At 41.2% G+C, this 2,972-nt stretch overlaps 1 non-coding gene across 1 annotated transcript; it reads right to left on the reverse strand.

Annotated features, from left to right (window-relative positions):
* Window positions 1-569: 569 nt before the first annotated feature.
* On the reverse strand, window positions 570-683 carry LOC140274117 (U5 spliceosomal RNA). Its single transcript, XR_011908099.1, has one exon. It is a non-coding gene; the product is annotated as a U5 spliceosomal RNA (small nuclear RNA).
* Window positions 684-2,972: the final 2,289 nt, after the last annotated feature.

Genomic DNA, 2,972 nt, shown 5'->3' on the forward strand with positions numbered 1-2,972 from the left:
TCCAATCCAAGCTTTTGGCGGGAATTTTGAATTTATTGGGTCAACCTCTTCACTTTGTTCACAAACTGCCACCTCTGGTCCTTCTCTTTGTTGGCTTGACTGTGGCTTTACCTTCTTTAATTTGTTGGCAAAAGATTTAGGGCAATCTCTGAAGAGGTGATTTAATTATCCACAGAGATTACATTTCCTGCCATTTGGACACTCTCCAAAAGTGTGCCCAATTTCTCTGCACTTCCCACATATCACCTTGGTACAAGCCTCAACCAGGTGCCCATGCTCACCGCACTTGCGGCAGAGCTTGGGCTGCCCCTGGTAGTGGATGTAACCTCGGTTTTCGAGGTGGCCAGAGTGTCACTTTGCATCTCCGCCCACCCGCTGCACTGAGCACTCTTCAGCTCGTTTAAATGGTATAACTTTGCACTCCCGCACGCTCCAGCAAGCACCATTCAAGCAACAACTTTGCACTCCAGCTTCGAACATCGGCACAGTCGCAACAAGTAAGGCGACTCTACTCAGAGAAGTCACTCTGCACAGTAACAAGATTTCTTTTGCACAGACAGAAAGGGCTTCACCCGCAAAGATAAAGCCTGCCAAAAATAGAAACAACTCATTAGTGCTGCTCTCCACGGAAGTCTTTAATAAAAGGCGAAAGACTTGTACGTTATGAAGAGAAACCAGAGTATGATTATCCGTCACTGCGGGAGCAGGGCATCAGGCTAGTTGGCATAGCCACCTTCCCCATGGTGAGCTTTGCTTGGTTGAGACGCTTGCTCCCCCCCCCTTGCTCCTCAGCTGACCAAGTAGGAACAATCGGGCCCTATTCGATGGCTGCCTTGTCTTTTACTCTGTGCAAAAGACAAGGCAGCAACAACAACACCACGGGAACACCGTATTGAGGCTTTGTTCTGACCGCTCATTCGGTGTCGCGTTTCTTTCAAGCAATTCTCCCGGTTAGTCCACACTCGGCTCGCTCCCAGAGCCGTGTTAAAGTCTACTTCGCATTCACTCTCTTTTCTCAACAGACTCTTGGGATTTTATCTATAAAATGAATTCCTTCACTCAAACTATGTTAAAACTGCTTTGTCCTTCATATTTACCATGTCTAGAAAGATTTAAACAAAAAAAAACAACGTTGTACTTTGCAGTAAAAGAAAGAGCAAATCTAAAGTTTCAGGAATCCGAGAATAAGCTTACTTTCATGAGTTCTTCACGATTTCGGATTTTGCTATAAAATGAATTCCTTCACTCAAACTAAATTAAAACTGCTAAACCGCTAATCTGTTACATGTAAGGCAGATGTCAAATTCACCGAAATAGGATCTAAGGGTATTCGGCCAGTCGAGCTGTAGCAGCTTCGGTAAAAGAGTATAAGTTGAAGAGTTTGTGAATAAAGGTGTGCGCACACATAGTGAGCTGTAGGAAAATAGGCAGGGAGCAATGCCGGCTGGGGTATATGTTCTTGTATGTTGTCTGACTATTTGATTTGAATGTGTTGTGTAAGTGTCCTGTTGAATGTTACATGTTTGGGCTTTGACACGCTTCACTGTGGTTGTTAACTGTGTGGTGTGTCCTGAAATGTTATATGTTTGGGCTGTGTGACATGCTTAATGCTTGTCAGTAGCTACCCACTTATTCATATATAGCAACTGACAACATAAGAAGTCCGGACATACTTTGATAGTAGTTGTAGAAGTATCCTTATTGATAATAGATAAACTAATTCATAGTGATAGAACAGTAGATGAACAGGTGCCTGCACATGTCTCACGAAAATAAAATGGGTGTATGATTGCTGGGGGCAGAGCAATACTGCCAAACTTATGAGTTCTTGTGGCAAACTTGATTCAGTGTCTTGACGTGTATACGCTGTTTCGCTGACTTGATTGTCACAAGAAACAAAGTGTGTTTGATAAGATCCGACCATTTTATTACGGGAGGATCAGTATGTATGGATTCTGATGTGACTGATAAACCCATTCGTATCTTAAGCATAATCTAATACGTGAGACAACGCCCTGGCACACAATCAAAAAAAAAAAAAGAGAGAGCGGTTTTGTGTCCCCACAGTCCATAATGTAGAAAAGAGAGAAAAAAGCCTTTCTGATTTGGTGTGTGTGCTCACAGTGCAGAGTGTAGAGAAAAGAGAGAAAAGAAAGCCGTTTTGGTGTCACGGGTGTTGTGACTTACACACACACATTTCTGAATTGAGAAAGGAAATTATTTTAGAGGAAGCACTAGAGTTTAGATCCCACATTTGTTGATAGGCATTCATTTATTTCTTCACTTCTGATGAAGTTTCAACAATAAACAACAAACTTTGTATTATGAGAAAGAACCAGACTCATTCTTCAGGAATCCGAAAATAAGCTCTATTTTACGAGTTATGCACGAATTCGGATTCTCCTATTAAACGAATTCCTTAACTCAAACCAAGTTAAGACTGCTTTGTCCTTCATATTTATTCATGTCTAATCAAGTTTCAACGATAAACAACGTTGTACTTTGTAGAATGAGAAAGAACTTCTTCAGCAATAAGCATCTCTCGACATATGACGAAGTACAGAATTTGCTATAAAATTAATTCCTTCTATCAGCCTGACTTAAAACTGTTTGTCCTCCTTATTTATCCACTTCAAATCAAGTTTCAACAATTAAAAAAATTTTGTAGTTTGAGAAAGAACAACTTAATCTTCAGCAATCAGTATAAAAAGAGGGTAAGAAAAGGTGCAAATGCCAACCATACATCACTAAAAGGTGGAGCGGAAGTATTCGGCTGCAAGTAGGTGTGAATGTCCGACCATAATTTGTAAAAAGCGGGTAAGAAAAGGTTCGAATGCCCGACTATATATTAACAAAAGCGGGAGGAGAGGTCTTCGGATGAGAGTGGGTGAGAATTTCCAACCATAATCTATAAAATGCGGTGAAAAAAAAGGTGTGAATGCCCCATAGAACACTAAAAGGTGGAGCGGAAG

This window comes from Leuresthes tenuis, unplaced genomic scaffold (assembly GCF_036924035.1).
Source record: "Leuresthes tenuis unplaced genomic scaffold, fLeuTen1.0.hap1 SCAF_17, whole genome shotgun sequence".
NCBI lineage: Eukaryota > Metazoa > Chordata > Actinopteri > Atheriniformes > Atherinopsidae > Leuresthes > Leuresthes tenuis.